The 15,374-nt window shown below is 46.4% G+C and overlaps 1 protein-coding gene across 2 annotated transcripts in view; it reads left to right on the forward strand.

Moving 5' to 3' along the window:
* The first annotated feature begins 829 nt into the window (after positions 1-829).
* LYN (LYN proto-oncogene, Src family tyrosine kinase) overlaps positions 830-15,374 on the forward strand; it is a 109,326-nt gene continuing 94,781 nt past the window's right edge. For both annotated transcript variants that reach the window (XM_061438777.1, XM_061438779.1), the window contains exon 1: positions 830-1,103. The gene's annotated coding sequence lies outside the window, so the exon portion shown is untranslated. The remainder of the gene's footprint in view (positions 1,104-15,374) is intronic.

Consider the following 15,374-nt stretch of genomic DNA (forward strand, 5'->3'; position numbering starts at 1 on the left):
GGATTCTCCAGGCAAAATCTACTACAGGGTACTAATTATTTCCTTGTAAATTCTGAGCTGCAGTGCAATGCTGGGATTCCAGGGAGCAGGAATCTTGCTTAGAGCACGTGGGTATCCACAGCGCCGAACAATGATTCTCTACCCTGGGTTTGTAAGTGGTATTTATTCAGTTGAACCATGAGCTTGAAGATGAAGTCTTGTTTCAACAAGTACTGGTCAGGTACGTGCAGCACGCAGGGATGCAGAGATGGTAAGAGGGAAAGATTACAGCGACCATGACCTTGTGCAAGGCGCAGTGCCCTTTGTAACCTCCCAGCAGCCCTGTCTATATTTTTCCAGGAGGAAATTGAAGTCTTAAGGAACCGGGTAAACTGCCAGACCATCTAACACCAAGGCCACCTCCACCCTCATCAGGTGGAGTACGCCCCCGAGTACACCCTGAAGGAGAGACTCTACGGGTTAAGAACTAAAGGAGACCCGGAGCATCCTCTTTCCAGAGGACTCCAAATGTTGGGGGACCCGAGCGCCCTCTCTGCTGCCAGAAGCACCCCTCTTCCTAACACTGGGGAGTAGGCTGGAAGGGAAGGAACGGAGACTCGAGGGGCTCCTTCGCTGTGCGGGACGCCAGGCGCAGGGCGAGCTCCTGGAAGCCCCTTCAGTCCGTCTCCAGGCTCCCGGGCTCTGCGCACCGGGACGCAGGTCTCCGTGCCTTCAAAGCGCTGCGCGACAGCCACGCCAGCGCCCCAAACCTTGGGCAGGGGCCAAACGGTCACTTCCCCGCCCTCCAGGCGCGGTATGCAAATCCGAGCACCAGGAAGTAGCTGGGACCTCCCGGCCGAGCTCGGCGACGGCCAGTTCCTCCTCCGCTGCTCCGGGCCGCCGCCGCCGCTCGCTTCGGGCCGTGGCGCCTCCGGGCCGGTCGCCCTGCAGCCTCCAGCCCGCGGCAGGCGGGGCGGCCGCGCCACCCGGGTCCCCGCCCGCACCCCGCACTCCGCGCGCCCCCGCCCCGTCCTGCCCCGCCGGGCCGCCCCGTCGCGGCCCCAGCTCGGACCCCCGGCCACCGTGGAGCGCCGCCGCCGCCCCGCGACTCACACACGGAGCTGGTGAGTTCCGGGCAGGACCCGGGCGGGGTGGAGGGGGGAGCGCGCGGCGGGGCGGTGAGTACGCTCGGATGCCTTCCGCCCGCGGAGACTCGCCCCCGGGAGCGCGATCGCGGGGGCGGGCGGCTCCGCAGGTGTCTCAGTGCCCCGGGCGCAGGGGCGGGGCGGGCGCACCGCGGGGCCCTCCTGCGCTGCCGCTAGGGCCGGATGCTGTCCCCGCGCGGGTGGGGAAGCCGGTCTCCACGCGGAGCGCGCGCGCGGCGGGGATCCCCGGGGGACCCCAGGCCTGCACAGTCCGGTATCCCCTCCGGGCCCGGGGCCCCTCCGCGAACCGCGGGCATCTGCCCTCCTCGGGGCCCGGGCGGAGCTTGACGTCCGGGCTCTGCGGCGGAGGCGGTGCGCACCCTCCCGCCGAGCCCGGCGCCTCCCGGCCTGCGGAACCGCAGCCCCGAGCCCCCTGCGGCCGAGAGGAAGCGAGAGTTATTTTAAGAATTCAGGGGTTGCCTTTCCTTCGCCTTGGGGGAAGGGTGTGAGCGTCAGTTCCCACTTTCCTGCGTTATCTCGGCCACTGTGGTGTCTTCGAGATGCTGAGCATTTGTTATGTTCCATCTAATAGCAAGCGTGATCGTGGGGTGTGTGTGTATGTGTGTGTCTGTCTGTTTGAATTACCCCAAATCCACCCAACTTCTTCGTCATCTCAGAAACTCGAGTTGAACCCAGGCTTCTCAGTTTCCTAGCTAAGTGTGAACTGGGGCCCGTTACTGAAATTCTCGGTTAGGGTTTCCTTGTCTACCTTCTGAGCTATTTATTGCATGTAAAGCCCCAAGCACATACTAGGCATTCCATAAACGGTGCTGTTATTATTGCAAATAATTCTATCCATAACAACGAGGCTCCCTGGTTCTTTGCAATTTGATGATTTTAAACCTAAGACAGCTTATCCAATTTAGCCACTTGACCTTACTGATACACTGCATAATAAATACACCAGTGATTTACTGTCGCAAAGCAGGGCCCGGAGTCTGACTCAGGCTAAGAACAAGCCAATGAGGAGGTTTGACTTACTTTTGATTTCTTGGCTACCCCCAGCTGGCTGTAGGGTTCAGAAGGGGTGGGGGATGAGGGGGGTTTGAGGGGTGGGTCTCTCTCTCCAGCACCTTCTAAAGCAGGGTGGAGGGGAATAGGCACTTACTGAGTCCTCTGAATCTGTCCTGATAAGGTAAGCTCTGCTGGAAAAGGGTAGGATTCAGGTGGCTCCTAGTTCTCTCGTGGAAGTCGGTGTTTTGAGGCTTGAAGTCATTTAATTTGATCACAAGAGGTTCTTGGTGATTGGTCCTCTTTGGATGCAGAATGGGGTAACCTTCTTCCTGAGAGAAGAATAGAGGGCAGCCGATGTGAAGGGAGAGAAAACAGGAACCAGGAAGCCTGAGTTTGGGTGTCTTCCATCACTTATCAGAACTGTGATTTGGGATAAATTACTTGGATCATTTATCCCATCAACATCTCCTTCACAATGGTAATTACAATTATATTATGATTTGCCCATATGTGTGTAGTCTGTTTTCACCACTACAATGAAATGTCCGTGAAAACAGCTTTGTCTGGTTTGTCCAAAACGCCAGCCCTGGTGCCTGTCACATGATCAAGATTGCATGGAAGAAGGAAAGAGGGTCTCCAAGCCTCACCCTGTGCAAGTCTGAGGAACAGGGCTGGCCTCTAAGGCATCTGTAGGCCACTGGCCCTCTAGTCCTGGCTTTTAAAATGGAAATTGGAGGAAGTTGACTGTCAAGTTATCCCAGCGCTAGAGTTCTCCGCTCAGGACTGGTTTCCATGCTTGTAACACTGAGAGAGAAGTCTTGATTTGAAGTGGTAAGATGCAGCCTGTAAAGCTGACATCTGGGCAAGCTGTTATGCAATCAAAAAGACACACAACATCCTAGAATCATCAATGTTGGAAAGGTTTGTAGAGTACTTGTGTGATACCTCAATGCTGCCCATGGCATTCTCTTAGCAGAAAAGTGGTGCAGCGAGGTAGTGATTCAATGATTCCCAAAGCCTTTTAGTTCCATTATTTTTGTATTAAAAAAAAATCACCAAAACTTTTGAGATGCCAACTGGTTCAAATGAATATATGGGTTTGTAAATTACAATGTGAAATCATATCATCCATAAACGAACCCATATTCATTTAAAATCTGCACAAATCGGAGCACATGCCCCCCAGCATGGAACATGGCTGTGGCCCACTCACACCATTGATCTGTGACCTCCGTGTCCTCAGGCATGGGGAGAGTTGAAAAGAAAAGGTCATCGCATCACTAGTTGGGCCGCTTATCGGTGACATGTTGATGTCAGAGACAGTCTCAGACCTTTCCTTGGCTCCTTCTGCCAATGGTGGTACTGATGATTTTTGCCGATCCAGGGCTCTGAAGCCTTCTGAACACTGATTTCCTCCAAACCTTTCAGGACCCTGCACAGTAGGCAGGGGCCAAAAAATGAGGGTGAGGAGGGTTGGCATGATCAGTGTCACAGGCCTGATTAAGTGACATCATTGGGCCTAGTAGGTATGTTTTCCACTCCAGCTCGGACAGCTTTTCCCACTTTCCTGCCTTTGGATCTGTAGTAGGTACTCCATTACTTAAAAGTAAAGAACTCGTCATTTAATAAACATTTTAAGGACAGAATCACAAGGTCATCTTCTTCTATCACATGGAGATGGTCTGCACTAAGGGACTGTTAGAGTAAATGAGCAGGTGGACCAGTGAGCAGGGTGCAGAGGCTGTTGTGTCGAGCTGAGTTTCTGTGTCTTTCAACTTTGCTACCTGCTCAGGGCAGGGGGAGGTCTGATAACTCCCCAGATGACATCTGTCCTGGTCACTGTCAGAGCAGCACTAGTGACTGCCTTCAGGACTGTTCCATGCTTATGGGTCAGCATGTTGTTTAGTCGCTAAGTCGTGCCCAGCCCTTTTGCGACCCCATGGACTGTAGCCCACCAGGCTCTTGTATCCTTGGGATTTCCCAGGCAAGAATCCTGGAGTAGGTTGCCATTTCCTTTTCCAGAGGATCTTCCTGACCCAGGGATCCAACTGGAGTCTCCTGCATTGGCAGGCGTAATCTTTACCACTGAGCCACCTGGGAAGCCTCTGGGACAGTATAAAAGTACTCAATGATACTTTGTAAAAAAGTTCCCCCTAGCTTCTTTATAAACCCTACAAGCCTCCTTGTGTGGTTGTTATAGCAGTAAGAGGTGTCATTCGAGGGGAATATACAAGGTGAGGAGACAGGGCCCATGGGATGCATGTGGAAATATGCAGCCTCCTTCCTGGGCTCCTGTTGTGGACCAGGCTCATCCTAAGTCCACACTCCTATAATGGATAAACATTCCCTCCCAGCTTTTAAGATTGATGAGAAGGACAAGGAAGAGGAAGTTGGTCAGAAGTACTGAAAAATTTCTTACAGCTGCCTGGTTTCCTGATACTTAAATTGTGAAACCTTGAGTTCAGTCTCTCATCATTTCTGACATTTATTTTGAGTAAGTTCCCATTTGGGGGAGAAGCCCATGTGTAGAAAATAGTATGGAAATCTGCCCATAGTGGTGGCTTAGTTGCTAAGGCCTGTCCAACTCTTGCTACCCCACTGACTGTAGGCGCCTCTGTCAATGGGATTTTCGAGGTGAGAATACCGGAGTGGGTAGCCATGCCATTGCCTTCTCCAAGGGACCTTCCCCACCCAGGAATCGAACCCGGGTCTCATACATTGCAGGCAGGTTATTTACTGACTGAGCTGCGAGGGAAGCCCTGCCCATGGAGGGATTCAAATTTTTGGAACACACCAGTTTAAAGACTCGGACCTTCTTTCAGATTCTCTTGACTACATTAGCTGGAGGGGCTGTCTTGTCATTTAGAACAACAGGTTTCAGGAGTTACTAGGGATGATGTGTGGAAAAGGCTCACCCATGCTGGCAGGTTGCAGGGGCTATTATCACCCTGGTTCTTCATTCTTGGGCTTTGTCTTCAGTCTTGTCCTGACCTTCACTTTGCCTTGTTCTTGTTCAGTTGCTCAGTTGCGTCACTTTTCCCGACCCCACAGGCTACAGCACGCCAGCAGGCTTCCTTGTCCTTCACCATCTTCCGGAACCTGCTCAAACTCATGTCCATTGAGTTGGTGATGCCATCCAACCTCTCATCCTCTGTCATCCCTTTTCTCCTCCTGCTTTCAATTTTTCCCAGCATCAGGGTCTTTTCCAGTGAGTCGGATCTTTACATCAGGTGGCCGAAGTATTAGAACTTCAGCATCAGTCCTTCCAGTGAATATTCAGGGCTGATTTCCTTTAAGATTGACTGGTTTGAGCTCCTTGCAGTCCAAGGTACTCTCAAGAGTCTTCTCCAACACCACAGTTCAAAAACATCAATTCTTGGGCACTCAGCCATCTCTAGCTCTCCCATCCGTATAAGACTACTGGAAAAACCATAGCTTTGACTATACAGACCTTTGGCAAAATAATGTCTCTGCTTTCTAGTATGCTGTCTAGGTTGGTCATAGATTTTCTTACAAGGAGCGTCTTTTAATTTCATGGCTGCAGTCACTGTCTGCATCTTAGTACTTGACTAAGCATCAACACTCCTGATTTGCTGCCAAGCTGTTTAATGATAGTTGTATTTATAATCAGAATACAATTTTCCTTTTAGAGAACTCTTCCAAAGTGTTGATTACTTATCTCTGCTTTATTCACCATCAATGTATGTCCACTCTCTCTTCTCTAACTCCCCTCTTCAACTCCTTTCTCACTGTCTTACAGAGCCTGCAAGCCACGCATTGCTAGGAATTGACCATTATTGGTTAACCTCAGTGTAACTGTGTTCTTTCTTCATTGTGCTTAGACGTGTAAGTGATGCTCCATAAAATGATGGATGAATGGGCGTATGTTAACAGAGACCATTGGATGGATGTTTCTTGGTGTGGGCTCTGCTCTTAATGAGCTATAGGACTTGGGGAAGAAGTCTTCATCAAGAGGTTCAGAGGGTCTTTAAGTGTCTCATTTCCTTTTTACCATTCACACTTGAGACACAGTCAGATATTGTTGGGCCTGCCCACACTCCCCCCTTTCTTTTTTTTTTAAATTTTATTTAACACCAAAACATTTTGTATTGGGGTATAGCCAATTAACAATGTGGTGATAGTTTCAGGTGAACAGCAAAGGGACTCAGCCCTACAAATACATGTATCCATTCTCCCCCCAAATCCCTCCCATCTAGACTGGCACATAACATTGAGCAGAGTGCCATGTGCCATATAATAGGTTTTTGTTGGTTATTCTTTTTAAATAGCAGCGTGTACATGACCTTCCCAAAGTCCTTAACTATCCCTTCTTCCCGGCAACCATGAGTTCGTTTTCTAAGTCTGTGAGTCTCTTTCTGTTTTATAAGTTCATGTGTACCATTTCTTTTTTAGATTCCACATATAAAGGATGTCATATGATATCTCTCCTTCTCTGCCTGGCTTACTTCACTCAGTGTGACTTTCTAAGTCCATCCATGTCACTGCAAATAGCCTTATTTCATTCGTTTTAATGGCTGCCCACTCCTCCCTTCCTGTAAGCATCTAACTTCACTCTCTGTATTGATCCCGAGTCATGCTGGTTGGAAGCTCATTGTCAGCTCTCCCCAGTTCTCTCTCCACTGGTCCAGTGTTTGGTGGGAGCTATGGTGACTTTTCGGCGCTGGCCTGGGTCCCCAGTGAGATGGTAAGGCAGGTCTGGGTTCATCCTGCCTCCAGCCAGAGTAGAGATGTCTCCCAGATGCTGGGCCTTCTGGGTGCCTCCAGTCTTCCTGGAAATGTTAACCCACACAGGGGCGAGGGCAGCTGAGAAGCCTGTCTCAGAGAGACCGTCTGGAGAGGGAGGCTCACTTCTGCTTTCCACGGGGAAGCTGGGTCACAGAGCGCAGAGCTGCAGCAGGAGGCCGCAAGAAAGTGGTACTTCCTTCTGCTTTGAAGGCCCAGGCCCGTCATTTGCCTGCAGCCCCACCTTCCTCACCACCCAGCCCTGCTTTTTCCTCTGGGTTGGGGTTCTTTCTACCATCTTCTCTGCAGTTGGTCCTTGAGAAGGCGGAAAGGAGGGGAGGGGAAGGAGGAACGAATGAAGCCAGTCCTCAGTGCAGAGCCTCCTGGGGTGGGGAGACTCCCACGGCCATGCTGGATTGTTCAGCCACAGAAAGATGTTCGTTTTGAAATTCTCCATCATGGAAATCATTACAAAACTCCGAATAGAGGTTTTGAAATCTTTTAATGTTCAGGCAGTATAATTATTTCTTAATCTTAACTACAGTGGATCAATACTGTTTTAAAAAGTCTTTAAGCTCTGAGTGTTAGTTGCTCAGTCATGGCCAGCTCTTTGTGACACCCATGGGTATAGCCTGCCAGGCTCCTCTGTCCAGGGGATTTTCCAGGCAAGAGTACTGGAGAGGGTTGCCATTTCCTTCTCTAGGGGATCTTCCTGACCCAGGGATCAAACCTGGGTCTCCTGCATTTGCAGATAGATTTTTTACTATCTGAGCAACCAGCCTCTCCTTAAATACTTGGGGTAGATCAGTGACCTTTCAAACTTCTTTGACTTTGATCCATATCAAGAAGCATCATGTTTTATTTTGTGCCAGAATGTACATCCATCTGTATGCAAAGAAAGAGGAAGAGAGAAAGATAGTTTGGTGAAAAGCCCCTCCCCACAGCTTGTAGGGGGTGGGGAGTGTGACCCCAGGCAGTCCTCTGAGGCCAGCTTGGTGAGATGTAGAATATACAGAAGTGAGGAATCCCTGGTGACTTGGTGGTTAGGACTTTCTGCTTTCACTGCTGTGGCCTGGGTTCAGTCCTTGGTCTGGGAACTATGATCCAGCAAGCAGCTTGGCCCCAAAATAACTACATAAGTAAAGTAAAATGCACAGAGGTGAGCCCAGCTATTCTATAAGCTTCTGTCCAATAAGGTTTATTACACAAACACAAATTAAGATACATCTGGCTTTCCATGTGGCGCTAGTGGTAAAGAACCTTCCTGCCAATGCAGGAGACATAAGAGATTCGGGTTTGATCCCTGGGTTGGGAAGATCCCCTGGAGGAGGGCACGGCAGCCCACTCCAGTATTCTTGCCTGGAGAATCCCATGGACAGAGGAGCCTGGCAGGCTACAGTCCATGGAGTCACAAAGAATCGAATATGACTGAAGCAAATTAGCAGGCATACAATGAATGGTGTACCTTGTAAATATCTTTATTTTTTTTATTCCAATTTTATTTTATTTTTATGTTTATTTTATAATTTATTTATTTTAATTAGAGGCTAATTACTTTACAATATTGTATTGGTTTTGCCATACATCAGAATTATACTTACTAGTGTGAAAGATGTTCTTTAAAAAGCTGAACACAAGCTGAACAGTAATCATATATTACCATTTCTGAAATACAATATTTATGTTGATACAATGATAAACTATGAATGTCAGTGATTTTTTTATAGTAAAGTTTTCAATACTGATTTTCTCTGGGTGGTGGGTGAATGCTGATTTTTCTTTTTTACATCTTTCTTTTGTTACAAAGATTATGACTTATGTGGTTTTAGGACAGTGGTGTGATGGGCGATGACGCGTAATAGGCTGGCGAGACAGCAGAAACTTTAAGGCAAAGGTGGTCCTTTTGATGGTTGTGTGGATATCGTTGTGGGCAGACCGACCCTAGAGGAACTCGTGCACTGCAGATGGTGTAAGCAGACATAATATTTCCCTAAAGAAGTGTCTACTGATATTTACTCATATTTAGTACTGAGTTTCTTGAGAACCTACTATCCTTTAGGCCCAGTTTCAGGGAGGAAACCCCGAAGGGGAGAAGGGGTCTGGGGTGGGGAGAACAGACCCGTTCGCACAGCATCCCTGGGCGGCCAGGCAGTGATGAGGCAGTTTGCGCAGGCGCAAAGGAGCCGTGCCCCCAGGACCCTCAGTGTTGGATTTCACTGTGAAGACCAAGGTGAATCTTGTGGAAAGTCTTTGTGGGAAACTGTTTTTTTCCCCATCACAATCACTTTCTTGACTAGACTCTTCTGTAACAAAGTATTGATGATGTTGCCAAAAAATATAGAGACAGGGAGACAATCAGTAATGGCTAAGTGTCCTCTGAATAGGTGAGTGTCATCCTCTGAATAGGTGGATGATTAACAGGGGGAGGGACGTGGACTTCCACGGAGATTAACTGGGGCCAGAAAGTAGTATTTATTGCCTTTGTACATGACCTAAGACTCGTTTGTAGACACTAGCGAGCAGATACTTGGTCACTCCCCTGGGAGGTGATGACCTTGCCCAGACATTTATCTGACTCTTCCTGATGAGGCAACACTGCTGAGGGGAAAAAGGAGTTGAGTTCTAAGTTTCTGTAGGGTTATTAGTATTTTCCATTTGACTTAAATGCAGACTGTTGGGATTTCCCTGCAGTCCAGTGGTCAGGACTCTGGGCTCTCAGTGCAGGAGACATGGGCTCAATTCCTTGGTGAGGAACTAAGATTCCCAAAGGGTGCTGATAAATAAGTAAATAAATAAATGGAGACTGCTGTACAGCAGCGGCTTGGTGTTGGCCTTGTTCTTACCATATACAAATTAGTGTGTTTAAAAACATCACCATAACCAGGAATGGCAACAGTTGGACAAAACGGGATAATTGGGCAATTCTGCAAGGAATGCTTTTGCATAATCAGAGATGACCTGTTGAATACATGCTGTATTCAGTGCCTGCTGCATGCTAAGTTGCATCAGTCATGTCCAACTGTTTGCGACCTTATGGACTGCAGCCCCGAGGGATTATTAGTTTTAAACTTGAGAGGAGATAGTGTACTGTGGTGGAAAGAAGATGGTCTTCCAGGTGACACAAATCAGAAGTCAGGTGAACTTCTGATCTGCCTGGGGCACCAGGAATCACCAGAGGCTATGGGGTAAGCTCAGTGTTCTTGGCATTCAAAGATGCCCTCAGGAGTGGGACATGGGGCCATAACGTGGTTCTCAGAGCGAGATTGTTTTTGCCCTGGACAGGTGAACACAGCACCTTGCAAACAGGACAGGGCTCCTGGTGATGGGGGATGATGCTTGGTCAGGGAGGGCTGGGGGAGAAGGAATTTACCACTTGGAGACCTTAAAGAGAGGCATCCTTAAATAATGAGAGACTTTATCTCTGAGGAGTGATGGAACAACACAATAGTGCGTGTGCTCCCTGCTTCAAATAAGTGGCTAATACACAGTTTATGGTCATCAGGGTAATTAAACACGCACCCCAAGAGTTGGCTTTTGTCTCTCTGGGCCATGTTGACTTTTCCAACTGTTTCAACTTTAATGCATGGCAAGTGTACATAAAAAACAAAATTCAACAAGTTCAGTTATATAACTGTCTACATACCTTTTATTTTATGGTTTTCAATTACTTTAAAAGTTTTAAATAAGTGAAGATAACCACTAAATGAGAAATTAATGGTCATTTTCCATACATTCCTGTATCTGTGGATAACCTTTCAAATTTGTAATAGAAAAAATATCTGAGGAGTTTGGTAAATGACTTGAATGTTACCTTATTGCTATAGTTCTGTCTTCAGCTAAGGCCGTGCTGCACAGCCCCATTTAACAAATGACTCATCCCCTCTGCTGTCAGCCACTGGACTCTGGACATCACCTGTCTACCTTGGTGTCCAACATGAAAATCAGACTCTCAGAGGAGAAAGATATCTTAGCTGTGTTTCTCGAACATAGGCCTTATCAAGCAGTCACTTTCTCTTGAGCACTGGGTCTCAAAAGTTAGCGTCTGTCCCAGTGATTCTAACAGTGGTAAAGGAGGTCATGTTGTGAGAAGCACTGTGACAGGTATATTCCTGTTGGCCAAAGTGGCCCATTTCACTTTTGTCCAGCTGTGGATATTAAAAAGCTTTTTTGTCTTGTACTGCAATGTCTTATTTCTATAGTTTCTGCTATAGAACTATATATAACTATATATATAAATATATAGTTTCTATATATTCTTACCAGTGATTGGTTCATGAGTGGTGTACTTTGGGTTGAATGGTAATCAGTGAAAAAAGTGATGCTCCATAGATGGTCCTAAGATACAAACAGAAAAGGTGTAGGAGAGAGAGGAGAGAAGGAAAGTCAGATCTGGTCAAAAGATAAAGAAATACAACACAATATGTGAAAGTCCGGAAATTGGAAATTGGAAGGGAGATAGTATAAGTTATTCTCATCAGTAATTTGTGATGTGTACTGTGTGTGGTTGTCTGCTCTGTGTTTGTCCTAGTCGCACAGACCGGTGTGGAATTAATGCTGATAACTAGGCTTCTGTAATCACAGTGGATTTTTTAAAATGTATATTTATTGGGAGAAAAGTTATGACAAACCTAGACAGTGATTAAAAAGCAGATACATCACTTGGCCAACAAAGGTCTGTATAGTCAAAGCCATGGTCTTACCAGTAGTCACATATGAATGTGAGAGTTGGACCGTAAAGAAGATTGATCACCCAAGAAATGACGCTTTTGAATTGTAATGCTGGAGAAGACTCTTGAGAGTCCCTTGGACAACAAGGAGATCAAACCAGTCAATCCTAAAGGAAATCAACCCAGAGAGAGATTCATTGGAAAGACTGATGCTGAAGCTCTAATACTTTGGCCACCTGATTCAAAGGACTGACTCATTGGAAAAGACCCTGATGCTGAGAAAGATTGAGGGAAGGAGGAGAAGGGGGTGACAGAGATGAGATGGTTGGATGGCATCACCGACTCAATGGACATGAGTTCGAGCAAACTCCGGGAGATGGTGAAGGACAGAGAAGCCTGGCGTGCTGCAGCCCATGGGGTCGCAGAGAGTCGAACACTACTGTGTGACTGAACAGCAGCATATTTATTGAGTATTGTGTGTCAAGCATTGTGGTGGGTTCTTGGGGGAAACATAAACCTTAATAAGTGTGAACTTCCTGTCCTAAAGAGTTTATTGTGTTCTATTCTGTCTGGGCTGTTCACACACCAGAAGCTGACAAATTAATTTGCTGTGGTCATGGGTGGGACAGTTACCTTGCTCAGGAAATCCCTAGGCATCTGAATCAGTGCACAGAAACCAAGAGTTCTGGTAAAGAAGGAAGGCAGTGTGTGAAGTGGTTAGAGCACAGTATATGAAATTAATCACACTTGGGTTCAAATTCCAGGTCTGTCTCTTCCTAGGCATAAGGTGCTGGTTTTGCTAACCTCAGATTTAAACCTCAGAGGCTGGTTGTGGGGATTCCAGGATGTAATAGGTTCAGAACTAAACTATATTTGAAGCACATAGCCAATGGTAGTCATTGTTATGAACAAAAGAAAGTTGCTTAGGATTGTTACTACCAAAAAAATCAAACTGACAGAAAGAAAACCCAGAAAATAATAAATGCTGGTGAGGATATAGAGAAATTGGAATCTTTCTGCACTGCTGTTGGGACTGTAAAATAGTGCAGACCCTTTGGAAAACAGTATGGCAGTTACTCCCAAAATTAAACACAGAATTACCTTTCAATTCAGCAGTTCCACTTGTCGGTATAGACCCCCCCAGAATTGAAAGTGGGGTCTCCAAGAGATATTTGTACACCCACACTCTAGCAGCATTATTCACAATAGCCAGGGGGTGGAAGCAACTCAAGTGTCCATCAACAGGTGAATGGATAAACAAAATGTGGTGTATACATACAAAGGAATATCATACAGCCTGAAAAGGATGGAGACTCTGATGCAGGCTATAACACGGATGTATCTTGAGAACAGTATGTTAGAGAAATAAAAGGACAAATATTGTATAATTCCATCTATGAGGTCCTTTTGCTGTTGTTTGTTTGCTAAAGTCCTATCCAACTTTTTACGACCCCATGAATTGTAGCTTGCTGGGCTTCTGTGTCCTTCACTATCTCCTGGAGTTTGCTCAAACGCATGTCTGTTGAGTTGGTGATCCCATCCAACCATCTCATCCTCTGCCACCCGCTTCTCCTCCTGCCCTCAATCTTTCCCAGCATCAGTGTCTTTTCCAATGACTCGGCTCTTTGTGCCCAAAGAATTACAGCTTCAGCATCAGTCCTTTCAATGAATATTCAGGGATGATGCTATGAAAGTGCTGCATTCAATATGCCAGCAAATATGGAAAACTCAGCAGTGGCCACAGGACTGGAAAAGGTCAGTTTTCATTCCAATCCCAAAGAAAGGCAATGCCAAAAAATGCTCAAACTACTGCACAATTGCATTCATCTCACATGCTAGTAAAGTAATGCTCAAAATTCTCCAAGCCAGGCTTCAGCAATACGTGAACCGTGAACTTCCAGATGTTCAAGCTGGTTTTAGAAAAAGCAGAGGAACCAGAGATCAAATTGCCAGCATCTGCTGGATCATTGAAAAAGCAAGAGAGTTCCAGAAAAACATCTATTTCTGCTTTATTGACTATGCCAAAGCCTTTGACTGTGTGGATCACAATAAACTGTGGAAAATTCTGAAAGAGATGGGCATACCAGACCACCTGACCTGCCTCTTGAGAAACCTGTATGCAGGTCAGGAAGCAACAGTTAGAACTGGACATGGAACAACAGACTGGTTTCCAAATAGGAAAAGGAGTACGTCAAGGCTGTATATTGTCACCCTGCTTATTTAACTTACATGCAGAATACATCATGAGAAATGCTGGGCTGGAGGAAGCACAAGCTGGAATCAAGATTGCTGGGAGAAATATCAATAACCTCAGATATGCAGATGACACCACCCTTATGACAGAAAGTGAAGAGGAACTAAAGAGCCTCTTGATGAAAGAGGAGAGTGAAAAAGTTGGCTTAAAGCTCAACATTCAGAAAATGAAGATCATGTCATCTGGTCCCATCACTTCATGGCATATAGATGGGGAAACAATGGAAACAGTGGCTGACTTTATTTTTCTGGGTTCCAAAATCACTGCAGATGGTGATTGCAGCCATGAAAATAAAAGACGCTTACTCCTTGGAAGGAAAGTTATGACCAACCTAGACAGCATATTAAAAAGCAGAGACATTACTTTGCCAACAAAAGTCTGTCTAGTCAAGGCTGTGGTTTTTCCTGTGGTCATGTGTGGATGTGAGAGTTGGACTATAAAGAAAGCTGAGCGCTAAAGAATTGATGCTTTTGAACTGTTGTGTTGGAGAAGACTCTTTAGAGTCCCTTGGACTGCAAGGAGATCCAACCAGTCCATTCTAAAGGAGATCAGTTCTGGTGTTCATTGGAAGGATTGATGTTGAAGCTGAAACTCTGGTACTTTGGCCACCTGATACGAAGAGCTGACTCATTTGAAAAGACCCTGATGCTGGGAAAGATTGAGGGCAGGAGGAGAAGGGGATGACAGAGCATGAGGTGGTTGGATGACATCACTGACTGTATGGACATGGTTTTGGGTGGACTCCTGGGGTTGGTGATGGACAGGGTGGCCTGGAGTGATCAAAGAGTCGGACATGACTGAGCGACTGAACTGAACTAAACTGATTTCCTTTAGGATTGACTGGTTTAGTCAGAAAGCTAATTCATAGAGACAGGAAATAGAATGGTGTTTGCCAGGGGCTGGGGGAAGGAGAAAAGTAGTTGTTTGATGGACCTGGAATTTCAGCATTGTAAGATGAAGAGAGTTCTGGAGATGCATGATGATGGTCACACAAGACTATGGAGGCACTTATTTGTACAATTAAAGATGGTTAAGATGTTAATTTTGTTATGTGTATTTTAATACAATTTAGAAATGATTTTTTAAAATTTGTCAAACTTCTATGGGGATCCAGTGGTTAAGACTCTGCCTTCCAATGCAGAGAGTGTGGGTTTGACCCTGCTCAGGCAGCTGAGATCCCACATGACTCAAGGCCCTAAAACCAAAACATTAAAAGAAAAAAAAAAAGAAGAAGCAATAAAAAGACTAAACAAGACTCAGTATTCAATAAAAAGACTTTTAAAAATTAAAAAAAAATTTTTTTAAGTTAACTTGGTAATCAGAAAAGTAAAAGTTGCTCAGTTGTGCCCAACTTTTTGCAGCCCCATGACTGTAGCCCACCAGGCTCCTCTGTCCATGGAATTCTCCAGGCAAGAATACTGGAGTGAGTAGCTGTTTCCTTCTCCAGGGGATCTTTCCAGGGGCTGAACCCATGTCTCCTGCATTGGAGGCAGATTCTTTACTGTCTGAACCACCAGGGAAGCCCCTGGTAAGCAGAACTGTGTACAAATATTAATAGATGAGGGTGGTCTG

This window comes from Bos javanicus, chromosome 14, assembly GCF_032452875.1.
Source record: "Bos javanicus breed banteng chromosome 14, ARS-OSU_banteng_1.0, whole genome shotgun sequence".
Classification (NCBI taxonomy): domain Eukaryota; kingdom Metazoa; phylum Chordata; class Mammalia; order Artiodactyla; family Bovidae; genus Bos; species Bos javanicus.